This window comes from Citrus sinensis, chromosome 8, assembly GCF_022201045.2.
Source record: "Citrus sinensis cultivar Valencia sweet orange chromosome 8, DVS_A1.0, whole genome shotgun sequence".
Classification (NCBI taxonomy): Eukaryota; Viridiplantae; Streptophyta; class Magnoliopsida; order Sapindales; family Rutaceae; genus Citrus; species Citrus sinensis.
The window spans coordinates 28,803,759-28,819,354 of NC_068563.1; the positions used below are offsets into that span (position 1 = coordinate 28,803,759).

General features: G+C 34.1%; 1 pseudogene; it reads left to right on the plus strand.

Moving 5' to 3' along the window:
• Positions 1–13,032: 13,032 nt before the first annotated feature.
• LOC102611126 (UDP-glycosyltransferase 76B1-like) lies at positions 13,033–14,832 on the plus strand (annotated as a pseudogene).
• The last annotated feature ends 764 nt before the right edge of the window (positions 14,833–15,596 follow it).

Genomic DNA, 15,596 nt, shown 5'->3' on the forward strand with positions numbered 1-15,596 from the left:
GGGGAGTTTGTGGGGGCATTTTTTTGGTTTAATGGTCCATTCTACTTGTCTCCTTAGCTTGCTTAACTAATAATTATTCATCATACTTTCTGCTGCCATTAACTTCCATTCCAAAGGGGAGTTTTAATTATTATTAGTTCTCTGATTGTATGTTCAGACTTTTGTAATTACCGTAGAACACGGGCCATTGACGAAGATAATGCTAGAGCTTATTATTAAAATCTTAAACCAATCATAGAAGTGTGAATGTGTGAGTGTGACCTTACGCGCTGGATTTGATCAAATTGGTTTACAGCTAATGATGGATGGAATCCGGTTGTTAAAGCTTAATGTGGGCAAATTTGGGCTGGAAGCTTATGCGGTTCAACTTGAAAGTCGAAACCTTAAGCAGCAACCTTTGAAAACCTTTTCCTATTTTTCATTTGGCTGATTCGATTTGATAGAAAATTTGATGCTCTTCACATAACTTTCTTTCGTCCAAACGCGTGATTTGAAAGTGCCCCCTCAATGCCAGTCAGAAAAAAAAAATTGGCTCTTAAACCAATAACAAACCAATTGTTTCAAGTGAAATAATCTTTTTGAAGTAAAAAAGTCATAAAAGCCATGTGAAAGCCAAAAAAAGAAAAAGAAAAAAGAAGGAAACAAAAGGACTCGAACTTGGTTTTTGTTTTTGCTTTTCAACTTATGATAAATGAATCAAAAAGTTGCAATTGAAATAAAATTTACGCGTGGAGAACTGAAACTGATACTTAGTATGTTAAGGAAATTAAATTATCCAAAAACTTAAGCTGGTGGATAAAAGTTAACTATACGTCTTAAAGATTTAGTTGCTTATTTTCAGATGCGAACGTATACAATTTATTTTAATACGTATACGTTCTTAAATCGTATGATTTAAGAAAATTATTTTTTAATAATTATAAAATTATGTAGTTTAATTAATTCTATTAAAACTCACGATTTAAAAATATATTCATAAAAAAAATAAAGATGCCCGCATTAAAAAAGATTTCTTAAACTAAATAATTATTTACACGGATATTTGATTTGCAGATGTTCAGTCAAAAAATTTGAGGGTACAAAAACTATAATTTTTATTGAACAGTAGGAGCTCTACACAGTAATTTGTAAATTATCTAGGAAAAAGAGAGAGAGAGAGAGCATACCTTAAAAAAAATTTAAAAAAAACTTGTAAAGAAAGGAGGCATTAAATATTTGCTTACACGAAAGTCATGATCAACAAAGCTGACACAGATAAGATGAGTGGGAGATGGGAAGAGGCTACGAACTCTTACCTGAAAAAAACAAGAAATGTCATTGTTATCACGCGATTTCCCCAAAAAGTTTTTGCCCCGCTTTCTTCCTGCATCAACCTATCAATTCCCTTTTACGCCCAACATAACTCTTTTCAAATTTGAACCTCTTAGATAGACTTAAAACGCAGCGCTTTGAATGATAGATAGATGCACGGTGCTTTTCTAACGGATAGAATTTGAGATCAAACATTTGTAATTTGTTTTGAGTCTGAGACAAACGAGGCCCCATGTGAGACCAAATCACCAAACCCAGACAGAAGCAGGGGTCCACTATGCAAGCCAATTTGTTGGTCCCATTAAATTAAAAATAAAAAATGATAACTGCAATTTTTTTTTTCAAAATAAAATTTAATGGGTTTTGTTATTTTCCTTTGATGCTTCGTAAACAGTTTGTCAGCTTGCGAATTGCAATTTTGGATATGATATATATGATGCTCAGATGTCTTTCCAACATCTCTTGGACTTGGGATAATCTCATACACAAACTCTTTTAAGTGGGTGGGATCGGTTGATATTCTAATACGGCGCCGTTTAGTCAGCCAGCTGGAATTAGGTAAATAAAAGTGGTAGCCTTCTGGTTAACGCAACATAGTGTTGGAGGAGATGTTGACAAATTTGTTTGAGAATGTCATGGAAATTTGAAAACACTTGGTAACATGATTGCCATCGACACAACGGAAAAGTTAAAGCCTTAATTTGAAGAGTACAAGAAATCTATTTGGATCATATCATTGGGTATACGCATGATTGCTTCTTGATGTGGTGTGTTCCATATTTCTAAACTACCCACTTCATGAGGTATATTTTGGGATAAAGTTGCCATGAGTTTCTAATCCGTGTATGGTTCGTATGAGATAAAATCACTAGTTGGCGTATGCAAATTTGTGGATGGGAAGAGTGACTAAAATACAACACCTCACCCACATTCATCGGTAAAAGATTTCAAATTTTTGAAGTTTTTTTATTGTTAACTTCATCGAGTGTGTGTTTTGTCTTCTAACCTATAATATATTATGTGATTGATTGAAAAACTGAAGTTATAAAAAATAATAACAATAATGTGTTAGTAACGAAAATTTTGGGTGTAACATAAACTAGAGAATTTTAATGGAGAGTACGAGGCACCGTACCAAGCAAACTTATTATTTTAGATAGGTTATGACTATGTTGAATTTAATCTATGGTGGAGTACGAATCTCAGTCACACACGCAAATACTTATTATAACTTTGATCGTGTGGTTATGAAAATGTGTTCTACCTTTGAGCGGTTCTAACATAATTAGACCCCTTTTTAGATATCTATGATTGAATAATTTAAATAAAAAATAATTGAACAAATAAAAAAAAAATTAAATCAATGAGAGTTCATGAGTACTTGGGGTAGTTTTGAGATTGCTTTAGATTCTCAAGCAATCACTTTTACATTAGATTTTTAAATAATCAGGTTTGTAAATAATTTTAAACGTGTTTGATAAATTTAGATTATAATACAAATGTACAATTACTTTTAAAATGACTTGTTAAATGTATTTGGTAAATCAAAATATTAAAATTAGAGTGTTTATGTACAATTACCAAAATGTACAAATTTTGTTATATTGTAACAGGATATAGAATCTTTAGTTTTAATTAAAATTTTAAATGTATTTATCAATTGCTTATTTAAAATATATATAAACTTGTCTTTCTATAAAATAAAATAATTCTACCAATAAATATTTATATAAAATATCAAAAAATGTTAGAGGTTCTGTTGCCGGCGTCAGTGCCGTCGCCGACTTTCAAAATATATACTACAAATTGATTAAGTAGGCACCATCGATCACAAATTTCATACTCTACTCAACTCAACGGTGGAAATTTCTCCTGCATCAGAGGGGTGATGGAGGAGAACACGCCACTCTAAGTTCATGGCCACCGTTAGCCGCTGCTTTTGGTTTCAAGACCGCCATATTCATGGTCAGATGTTGCCGATCTGTTTAATATTCATGGTGGTGCACATCAATTCGTCGTCGTTTGTTGGACGCTGAGTGGTGGTTGGAACAATTTGTTGGGTATAAGAGGCTCTGCACACAACTCTGTAGAATTGCAGAATAATTCTTATTTGATTCAAATGCAAAATAATTGACTTATAGTCGTACAAAAGCAGGGGAAGAAAACTGAAAAACAAACTACCCATTTTCCACTCTAACAGATCGTGAATCATGGAGAAGAAATATTTAAGCTAACAGTTACTTTCCTAATAAATAGGATTTATTTAAGGCAATTAAATAGCTAAATCTGATGACTCAACATATCCTCCCTTAAACTGACTGCACAATTGCAATTAGTTTATTCTCGTACACTACACATCCCAAGTCCTTCACGAAGTGCTTCAAATACTTCAAGCTTTAACGGTTTTGTCATGATGTCTGCTATCTGGTTTTGAGTGCTGCAATACACAAGCTCCACTGTTCCGTCTTTGGTCAGGTCACGGAGAAAATGAAAACGGATATCTATATGCTTGCTTCGGCCATGAAGTACTGGATTTTTGGATAGCTTAATGGTTGAATTGTTATCACAGTGAATAACAGTGCTTTCATTTTGAGTATGACCAAGTTTTTCAAGAACTCTTCTCATCCAAACTCCTTGACAAGCACAAGAGGCAGCATCTATAAACTCAGCTTCAGTTGTAGACAATGTGACCACTGGTTGCTTTTTAGAGGACCATGAAACTGCACAGGAACTGAGCATAAAAACATACCCTGATGTACTCCTTCGATCATCTAAGTCCCCTGCATAATCACTGTCAGTGAATGCTTCCAACTTGTTTGTTCCATTCCTCTTGTATTGCAGTCCCAAATCCACTGTTCCCCTGAGATATCTGAGCACCCTTTTTACTACTTGCATATGTAACTCTGTCGGGCACCCCATGTAGCGGCTCACTAAACCTATAACATACATAAGATTAGGTCGTGTAGCTGCCAAATACATCAAGCACCCAACTACCTGTTTATACTCAGTTTCATCAACTTTCACTCCATTCTCATCCTTAGTCAACTTGCATCCAGGAACAATAGGATTTTTAGAAGGATTGCTCTCTCTCATTCCAAACCTGTCCAATACCTCCTTTGCATATTTTTTCTGACTAAGATAAATCCCATTTTCATTTTGAACTACCTCAACTCCAAGAAAATAACGCATCTTGCCCAAGTCAGACATATCAAACTCCTTTTCCATAGATTTTTTAAATTCTTCAAACATATTCTCATTATTACCAGTAAATATGAGGTCATCAACATATAAACTAATAATGAGAATATTACCTCCTTCACTTTGTTTCACAAACAAAGTATGCTCATGTGGACACCTTTCAAAGCCTTGTTTGAAGAAATAAGATTCAATTCGACTATACCATGCTCGGGGAGCTTGTTTGAGCCCGTACAGTGCTTTCTTCAACTTATAAACCTTCAGTTCATCTCCTTTTTTCACATACCCTTGTGGTTGATCAACATAGACTACCTCATTGAGATCCCCGTGCAGAAATGCACTCTTCACATCTAATTGATACACATTCCAGCCTTTTTGAGCAGCAAGAGCAATCACCATTCGAATGGTGTCCCAACGAGCCACTGGAGCAAAAACTTCCTTGTAATCAATCCCATATTGTTGAGCATAGCCTTTAGCCACAAGTCTGGCTTTGTACTTCTCAACATCTCCATTTTCATTCAACTTTGTCTTGAAAATCCATTTGACTCCAATAGTTTTTGCCCCAACAGGTAAGGTGGTCAATTCCCAAGTGTTATTTTTCTCAATTGCTGCCATTTCTTGATCCATTGCTTTTCTCCATCGAGCACTTTTGTTTGCTTCTTCAAATGTGGTTGGATCGGCTACAGATGTAAAAAACACAAAATTGGTTAGTTCTTCCTCTTCAGACAAACCTTCTCCACTTACAAAATCTTCCATCCAAGTGGGTTGGCTCCGTGTCCTCCCTACTTCCTGATCTTCCCCCAAAGATTGGCTTGAACTTGATGAATCATTTGAGGCAGCTTCATCACCTTCTTCTTCTTCACTTTCAAAGGTATCATCATTGCTTTCTTCTTCACTTTCTCCCCAATCTAACACATCCAGCTTTGCTGCTTCAGTACTTCTTCCCCAATCCCAGCATTTGTCTTCTTCAAATTCAACATCTCTACTAATCACAACTCGGTTTGTTGAAGGATCATAGAGACGATATGCTTTGGATTCTGCACTCATTCCTAGCATGACACATTTGATGCTTTTATCATCAAGTTTCTTTCTCTTTGCTTCAGGTACTAAGACATGAGCAACACAGCCGAATACTCTGAAATAGTGAACTGTTGGTTTGTGATTGCTCCATGCTTCTTCCGGCGTCTTGTCTTTGACTACTAATGTTGGACTTCGATTAAGAACATGAACAATCCAATTAACTGCTTCAGGCCAAAAACATTTTGGAACTTTCTTCCCGGATAGCATGCTTCGAACCATATTCATAATGGTTCGATTTTTCCTCTCCGCCACTCCATTTTGTTGAGGGGTATAGGCTGCTGTTAATTGTCTGTTTATGCCATGTTCACTACAAAATGCAGTAAACTCATGCGAGGTGAATTCTCCTCCCCTATCTGTTCGAAGCCCTTTAATGGAGCAACCTGTTTCTTTTTCAACAGAACTTTTAAAGATTTTAAAAGCTTCAAGTGCGTGAGATTTCTCAGACAGAAAAGAAACCCACACCTTTCGACTATAATCATCAATGAAAGTGATTAGATACCTTTTTCCACTACTTGAAGCAGGTGTGATAGGTCCACAGAGGTCAGAATGCACCAATTGTAACTTGTGTGTAGCTCGCCACAAGCTTTTCTTTGGTATTGATTTCCTATGTTGCTTCCCTATCATGCAATCTGTGCATAGCTTACTCGGCATCTTCATTACAGGTAACCCCTTCACCATCTCTTTATGCTGCAAAGTTTTCAATCCTTTGAAACTGAGATGCCCATAACGACAATGCCACAAATGTGTGTTATCCTCAGAAATAGCTTGAAAGCAGGTTGAGTTTGTAGGCAACTTTGTCACTAGGATGACAAACATTCTGTTGGTGGACATTGTAGTTTGCATGATCAACCCTTTCCTTGGATGATAAACTCCACACACCCCATCTTTAATTAATATTGTAACCCCTTTTTCTTGTAGTTGTCCGATGCTTAGGAGGTTATTTTTTAATTCTGGCATATAATACACATTTGTGATGACTTGCGTAATTCCATTGACTTGAAATTTGACATTATCTCTTCCTTTTACTGCCATCTTTGTGTCATTGCCCAGCTTCACTGATTGACGAAATTGTTCATCAATATCAGTGAACCATTCCTTGCTTCCGCTCATGTGATTACTGCATCCCGAGTCAAGAAACCAAGCCTCTTTATTCTTGTCATCATTGAAGTCAGCATATGCCATCAAAAGCATTTCTTCACTTTCATCTAATTCTGCATAATTGGCACCTCCTTCCCATTGTGGACACTCATGTTGAAAATGTCCTAATTTGTGACAATTGTAGCATTCCACCAAAGCTTTGTTGAATGGCTGTCTACCTCTTCCTCTTCCTCGAAAGCCTCCTCTTCCCCTGCCCCTTGCTCCACTTATGTCTTCATGTGTCACCTTAAGAGCCTGCTCTTCTACTGAAGGAGTTTGCATCCTTTGCTCATGAACAAGTAAACTACTCTGAAGCTCATCAATGCTCATTGTGGTGAGATCGTGAGATTCTTCAATAGAGCAGACTACATAGTTGAATTTTGAAGTCATTGATCTCAAAATCTTCTCGATAATAACAATGGGCTTCATATCTTCACCCTGAGCGTTCATTTTATTAACAATGGTTAATGTCTGACCAAAGTATTGATCTACAGTTTCTCCTCCCTTCATCTGCAGTATCTCAAATTCTCTGCGAAGTGCTTGTAACTGCGCTCGTTTCACCCGTGTAGTTCCTTGATATTTCTGCTTCATTGACTCCCAAATGCTCTTGGATGTCTCCTTATTGAGGATGGTTTCAATGATGGTTCTGTCAATGGCTTGAAACAGGTAATTCTTCACTTTCAGATCCTTGAGTTTTGCCTCATCAATGGCTTTGCGTTCTGCTGCTGTAGGTTGAGCTCCATCTGCAACTGTGGGAATCCCAGTTTCTATCAAGCTCCAGTATTCCTTCGATCTCAGAAAATTCTCCATCAACATTGACTAATGGTCATAAAAACCATCAAACCGAGGTATGGAAGGTTGAACAAAGCTATTCTCTGTTGCCATAGCAAAAGAACTTCTTTCAGAATATCTTCTTGACACTCAAACTCGTGTTTTACTCTTCTGCAATATCAATCTCTCTAAGAAAACTGCAGTTCCTTAGGCTCTGATACCAGTTTTGTTGGGTATAAGAGGCTTTGCACACAACTCTGTAGAATTGCAGAATAATTCTTATTTGATTCAAATGCAAAATAATTGACTTATAGTCGTACAAAAGCAGGGGAAGAAAACTGAAAAACAAACTACCCATTTTCCACTCTAACAGATCGTGAATCATGGAGAAGAAATATTTAAGCTAACAGTTACTTTCCTAATAAATAGGATTTATTTAAGGCAATTAAATAGTTAAATCTGATGACTCAACACAATTTGTTTAGCACATGCACTGCCATAATATTTCCTTCTCCAACGAAGATGCCAATGTGCATGGTTCAAACGATTTTCAATCTAATAGTATTAGCGATGTTGCCTAAGAAGTTTGTTTGCAAACGCCGCGACGGCGCCGGAAACGTCACTGGCAGTTCTTTTTTTTTTTTAATTTTGTTCTATTAAATTTGAAAATTATTAGTAATAAAAATAATAATTAGTTATATTATTTTGAGTTTTAGAATAATTTTGAAAATACATAATTAAAGTAAGGATATTTAGGTATGAAGCATCATAAAATTGGATTCTTAAAAAATTAAATTTTTAGAAGCTACTTTCATAGGCTTTTAGAAGTTAGTATAAAAAAAAAGATTATCTGATAATAAGATTTTCAAATAATTTATTTTAAAATTATTTACCAAATACTTTTTAAATATTACATGATCAAATAAGTGATTATTTAACCTTCTAAAACAATCCCAAACATACTCTCTCGGTATAAAATTGACGGAAAAAAGAAACATGTGTAATATATCTATATATATATAAAGCTATGACTTGAGGAGGTGATGTGGTATCACCATTTTGCTTCTTTGTATATTCTTTATTATTTAATAAATAGAGAATTTTTTTTTAGATTTGGCTTTTCATCTTTTCATAATTAATTTGATTGTATTTAACTCATTTAATAAATAGTAACTTTATTAATATATATCATTCCTCATCTTTTTATATTTTCTATTATCTAAAATATCTAAAATATTGGTGAATATTCTTCATCCTTTTTTTCTCTTTCTATTTAAATTCAACAATATATAATCATTAATAATAATTAATTATAAGTCTTTTGAAACATTCATTTATTTTATTATGCTAGCAATTAAACTTTAGTGGCTTAAAATACATGAATTAATTAACATAGGAAGATAGGTTCTTTCATTTTCCCTCAACAATGCCACTAAAGCCTAATTTTAATGACATAATCCCACATTTAATTATGCAACCTTTTGTTGAGTGTCTTTTGCCTTCTTCAAAATTTATTATGCTATCAATTAAACTTTAGTGCCTTAAAATACATCACCTAATTAACATAGGAAGAGAGGTTATTTCACCTTCCCTCAACCTCATCTTTTTATATTCTCTATTATCTAAAATATCTAAAATATTGTTGGATATTCTTTGTACATATTTCTTCCTCTTTCTATTTAAATCCAACAATATGTAACCATTAATAATAATTAATTATAAGTCTTTTGAAACATTCATTTATTTTATTATGCTAGCAATTAAACTTTAGTGGCTTAAAATACATGAATTAATTAACATAGGAAGAGAGGTTCTTTCATCTTCCCTCAATAATGCCGCTAGGGCCTAATTTTAATACCATAATCTCATATTTAATTATGCAACTTATTGTTGAGTGCCTTTTCAAATTTTATTATGCTAGCAATTAAACTTTAGTGCCTTAAAATACATAAACTAATCTATCTATATATATATATATAAAAAGTTGGGACTACAAAAGTTGATGTGGCACCACCATTTCTAATATTCCCATATTCTCTATTATCTAATAAATTGGTTGAAATTAAAAAATAATTACATTACAAAATATTAAAAATAGAAAATAATTATTAGATTATAAATGATTACATGTGTTTTCCTCTTTCTATTTAAATTCAACAATATGTAACCATTAATAATAATTAATTATAAGTCTTGAAACATTTATTTGTTTTATTATGACAACAATTAAATTTTAGTGGCTTAAAATACATCCATTAATTAATATAGGAATGAAGGTTCCTTCATCTTCCCTCAACAATGCCATTAGAGCCCAATTTTAATGTCATAATCCCATATTTAATTATTCAATCTTTTGTTTAGTGCCTTTTGGCTTCTTTAAACTCTATAAACATTAAATATTTAAGATTTGTGGCATCATTATTTCTTCCTCTTTCTATTTAAATCCAACAATATATAACCATTAATAACAATTAATTATAAGTCTTTTGAAACATTCATTTATTTTATTATGCTAGCAATTAAACTTTAGTTGCTTAAAATACATCAATTAATTGACATAGGAAGAGGGGTTCTTTCATCTTCCCTCAATAATGCCACTAGTGCCTAAGTTTAATTTTAATAATTTTAATGTCTCTTCCTCTTTCTATTGAAATCCAACAATATGTAACCATGAATAATAATTAATTATAAATCTTTTGAAACATTCATTTATTTTATTATGCTAGCAATTAAACTTTAGTAGCTTAAAATACATCAATTAATTAACATAGGAAGAGAGGCTCTTTCATCTTCCTTCAACAATGCCATAAGGGTCTAATTTTAATGTCATAATCTCATATTTAATTATGCAATCTTTTATTTAGTGTCTTTTGGCTTCTTCAAATTTTATTATGCTAGCAATTAAACTTTAGTGGATTAAAATACATTAATTAATTAACATAGGAAGAGAGGTTCTTTCATCTTCCCTCAACAATGTCACTATGGCCTAATTCTTCTTATTCTAAATTTAAGTTTCATTTGCTTGTCATCATCAGCAACACACAAGTCGATTATGATGCAACTACCATTATAATTAATGGAGAACGACGAGTTATCTTCTCTGGTGCAATTCATTATATTTTCGTGGCAGTCCACAAGTACTGTATGCAAATAATTAATTTACAATTTCTCAAATCACTTGCACTTTCACATTTTCTTCTTCTTTTAACCCAAAAAAAAAGCTACTTTGCTGCGAAAATATTATCTTAATTTTTTTTCCTAACAAGCCAAACATGATCCCACATTCAAAACGGTGCGCTGTCATGTTTAGGAAAAATTATGGGCAATATTTTTGGATCCAACAGCATTGTTATTCTTAAAATATGTAAAATTTGATATGATTTATTTCTATATGCGTTATATTTGTGCAGATGTGGCCAAATCTTATACAGAAGGCAAAGGATGGAGGGCTCGATGCAATTGAAACTTATATTTTGTGGAATGCTCATGAGCCTCAGTGTCGTCAGGTGCCAATTATTATTATTATTATTATTATTATGTGCGATCGTTATTATTATTGCAATAAACATACAAAATTAATTTGTTTAATCTTCCTTTTGAGAAGAGATCAGAATGATTTCTTAAGAAATTTGAATTTCATCAAATTTTTAATTTTTAATTTGATATTTTTAAAGCCGCGCGAAGCGCAGTTCTATTTCTTAGTTTTCAAATAAGGCGAAGTACTTAATGACTAATGAGTATTGGCTATGATGAATGCACGACAACCATAACGCAGTTATTTTTATATTTTGCATGCCTACCATGCAAGGGTAGTCTAATTGGGCCAACTAGGCCCATGAAACTAGAAAAATCATAATGAAAAATAAATAGCTTTGAAATGTGCAAGGTGAAACCTAAAGAAGAAATGAAGAAAACCACTGACAGAAATAATTTTTGGGAAGTTAAAAGAGAAAATCATTTGAAGTTGTGTCTCTGTGGCTGTGGGATTCATACAAGCATATTTACAACTTTCAAAGCAGTTCCTAGACATTAATTGCTGAATTTTGTTCATTGGCTATATGATGTGTATGTCATAGAGGTGACGCGTATTTGCTGGAGTGATTGAATTCGGTCTCAATGAACTTATCCGTGTCTTTCAGGTTTCCTTATATGAGGAATTATTGGGCATCAACTTCGTCTGAGCTTTAGATCGTAAATAGTAGTTCTTGACATTTGGTGAAAGTAGTTATAAATACAGAAACGATCAACAAAATTCAGCATCCTCTTATGTTCTTTAAACAGGAATATGTTTATAATGTTGAATGTGGGAAAATTTAAGAATGCTCCTTAAATTTTCCCACTGCCTGTGATGCTGTCACCTTATCTTTATATTTTCTTAACCAAAGAGCATTTTGGGATGACGGTACTTGGCCTTCACTTGTGCAGTCTCAGGTATAAAATCATGGGTCGGAAAGCTGTTACTCTGTACATAAACCCCAAGAAATTTGGCAATATTGCTAAACCTTGCATGGAGGAGATGATAACATTTCTCAACTGCTTGTCCCTTAACCAGATGAATAGTGAGAATTGTGTTAGGCAAAAGGATCTTTTGAGCGCCTGCATGGATGGACTGGTGATTTAACTCATCTATTTAAAGAATTTAGTTCTCTTGCTATCTATTGGATAAAGAACTAAAGGTTGTTTTACAACCTTAGTTTGTTGCAGACCAACAAAAAGAGAAAGCCTTAGGGAAGCATTAATTACCACCTGCAGAGGCTTAACAGTGGAAGGAAGTAGTGTGGATCCAGGAAAGAGGCATGTTCAAAAAATTTGAGTCCCAAATTTTTTATTTGAGTAGGAATGAGAAATCTCATCAGATGAACTTAAACTCAAGTGATAGTGTGAAAAGTGTGCTTTTATGACCGGCTAAGTTACACTTGCAACTAATATTTTATTTTATCATTTCCAAAGTCAATAAGGTGTAATTTTTATTTCTTGAAAGGATATTGAACTGAAGTTTAAGAATTTTTTTTTTCTTGCTCGTTTGCTCCTTTCAATATATATTTAAATATTATATGATTAAATACATTCGTGTAATACGAGTAAGCTTATTGAAAGATGAACAAATTAACATATTTTTCATCCTTTGAACCACGACCCCTGCAGCCAAAATTTCCAGGTTCCACCCACGGTGTAGAGTTCTATCCCACTTGACCCAGCTTACATATTTTCATGCATCGATCATTTTGGACCTACAATCAACTTCAGTATCATGCAGAAAAAAACATTAATATAATTCCCACGCCGCCCCATCAGTGTACTGTGTAGAGACAGGATAGGAAGTCGACAAGCGGAATTGCTTTGCTCCGTCCGCCAGCTTTATAGTGTTACATGTGCACGGGATTTGATTATCGATTACTGGAATCTTCTTAAATACTTGTGCCATAAAATCAATTTCTACATGATGCATGCAATTATGCAAGCAAACAAACAAACAAAATATGGCCAGTTGGCTTAATTGTTTTATATGTGCACAGAATTTGATTGAGCATCACTCTCTTCTTAAATATTTGTGCACTAAATTGATTTTCTACATGATGCAGGCATATTTAGAGTAAGAATTGAGAAGGCAAGCACCAGGAGACCGACTATATGGAGACCAAGCAAGAATCCTGTAGACTACCAAGAAATGGAAAGCGAGTTATACTTTTCCCTCTGCCATACCAAGGCCACATAAATCCAATGCTTCAGATCGCAAGTGTTCTGTATAGCAAAGGATTTTCAATCACCATAATTCACACCAACCTCAACCCTCTAAACGCATGTAACTACCCTCATTTTGAATTCCATTCCATCTCTGCTAGCTTGTCAGAAACTGAAGCCTCCACTGAGGATATCGTAGCTATTCTTATAGCCCTTAATGCGAAATGCGTCGTGCCATTCTGGGACTGCTTGGTTAAGTTGACATCAATCTCAAACGTTCAAGAGGATTCTTTTGCCTGCATAATCACAGATCCTCTATGGTACTTCGTACATGCTGTTGCTAATGACTTCAAGCTTACAGACTAATAGCGTGTCTGCCTATCTTGCTTTTGCTGCCTATCCAATTCTACGGGAAAAATGTTACCTTCCTATACAAGGTGAGATATAATTCGTTTGTTTGTTTGTTTGTTTTTGCCAATTAGCTTAGTTTATGATTTCGGATATGAAATAAAAATTTTGGCATTTGAATTTAGTTTCTAGTCCATCTACCACGATAAAGCTGCTATATGCATCAATGAATTAATATTCTTTTGATTCGTAAGCACTCATTTAAGTTTAATTTGTGTTTCTCTTAGATTCCCAGTTAGAAGCACCAGTAATAGAGTGTCCACCACTGAGAGTCAAAGACATTCCAATTTTTGAAACAGGAGATCCTAAAAATGTTGATAAAGTGATATCAGCCATGGTTAGTCTGATAAAGGCCTCTTCGGGAATAATATGGAACTCCTATCGAGAACTTGAACAAGTTGAGCTGACCACAATACACCACCAGTACTTTTCAAAGTGTTCCCAATAGGTCCATTTCACAAGTACTTTCCAGCTTCTTCAAGTAGCTTGCTATCACAGGATGAAAGTTGCATTTCCTGGTTGGACAAACACGCACCTAAATCAGTAATTTATGTAAGCTTTGGTAGTGTTGTTAATATTGACGAGACCGAATTTTTGGAGATAGCTTGGGGACTAGCCAATAGTAGGGTGCCCTTTCTTTGGGTGGTCCGGCCAGGATTAGTCCGTGAAGCAGAATGGCTTGAACTGTTACCAAAAGGGTTTGTGGAAATGTTAGATGGAAGGGGGCACATAGTGAAATGGGCTCCTCAACAAGAAGTGTTAGCTCATCCTGCAGTTGGAGGGTTTTTGACACACGGTGGTTGGAACTCAACATTGGAAAGCATATGTGAAGGAGTTCCTATGATTTGCCAGCCTTATTTCGGTGACCAAATGGTTAATGCAAGATATATTAGCCATGTTTGGAGACTTGGTTTGCACTTAGACGGGAAGGTGGAAAGAAGGGAGATTGAAATAGCAGTCAGAAGAGTAATGATCGAAACTGAGGGCCAGGAAATGAGGGAGAGGATTCTGTATTCGAAGGAGAAAGCGCATCTTTGTCTAAAGCCAGGTGGTTCTTCATATCAATCTCTTGAGAGATTGATCGATCACATACTGTCATTTTAATTTTGTCAATCATATATCTTGATTGATTATGTAATAAGTTCTAGAAACCGATTCATAATTTCTTTCTTTCTTTTTTTTCCTTTTTTTTAAAGGTGAAACATACTTAATTATAATTTCAGTAAAATAAACAATACAACAACTCAAGCCATCTCTTTACTTTGTATGATTACATTATGATTAAATAATTTCAATCAAAAATGATTTTGAACAAATAAAGGAAGTTCCAAGGGATGAGAGTTCATGAGTACTCTTAGACGGATGGAACAAAATTACTTGTAAACTTCAATCATGGAGGTGATCATAAGCAAAGTGAAGTCCTTGAAGAGCATGAGATTACATGACAATAATTAATAATTGAGTTATGACTATGCAGCTCTTGTTTGTTGCATTTATAAAATATATGAAAATCATGCTAAGAATAATGTTCCAACAAAATATTACTGTTTTATTAGAATAGGAAATATAATTAAAAGATAAGAAAAACATGTATAATTTATTATAAGATAAAATACACTATATTAAAGTGTATATTTTTTAATTTTTTTTATTTATCTCGTACTTTAATAAAGTAAAAAATTTCTTATTAGATAATGGCTCGTCATACTAAAATTTTAACTTTTTTTTTCAAAAAAATATAATTGGGTTGGTTAGGCCCATAAAATTTGAAAAGATCTATTGGGCGCCTTTATTCTACAATCAAACTCAGCCCAACAGAGCCTCGAACCGCATCCAACTATGCGGAAGAATCAGGATCGGAAGTTGAAGTGAAGAGCTCAACAGCAAAGCCCTAACAGCTTCAAAAGTAAATTACAAATAACACTGGACCGGTCGTTACCTCGCCATATCTCTACAATTGAAGGCTTCGGCGCTGTAACTTGCTCTGGTATCTTTTTTATATTTTAAAACTG